Raw genomic sequence first — 307 nt, 5'->3', positions numbered from 1 at the left:
AACAATGCCAGAGAAAAATGACAAAGTGTGATACATTTTTTGATAAAGTATTTTGTTTTTCCCTGCAAAAGTTTTTTTTGGATAACGTTAACAAGCACAATGGGGGGCATTGCTACTTGCAGTTAGTGTGGCCTAACTGATGTACTGACTTGGAGCTGTATCATTTGTGCTGAACTTTTATAGCATTGTTTGGTGAAGTAATAAAATCATAAGAGGCCACTTGGTACACTACTTGCTGAGGATTGGCTAAACCCTCCTTTCCAACACCTTGAACTACGATTTGCACTTTCCCCGTGTCTGGTATTCC

This window comes from Etheostoma cragini, chromosome 18 (assembly GCF_013103735.1).
Source record: "Etheostoma cragini isolate CJK2018 chromosome 18, CSU_Ecrag_1.0, whole genome shotgun sequence".
NCBI lineage: Eukaryota > Metazoa > Chordata > Actinopteri > Perciformes > Percidae > Etheostoma > Etheostoma cragini.
The sequence above is the reverse complement of the archived record's forward strand: the minus strand, read 5'-3'. Positions refer to the sequence as shown.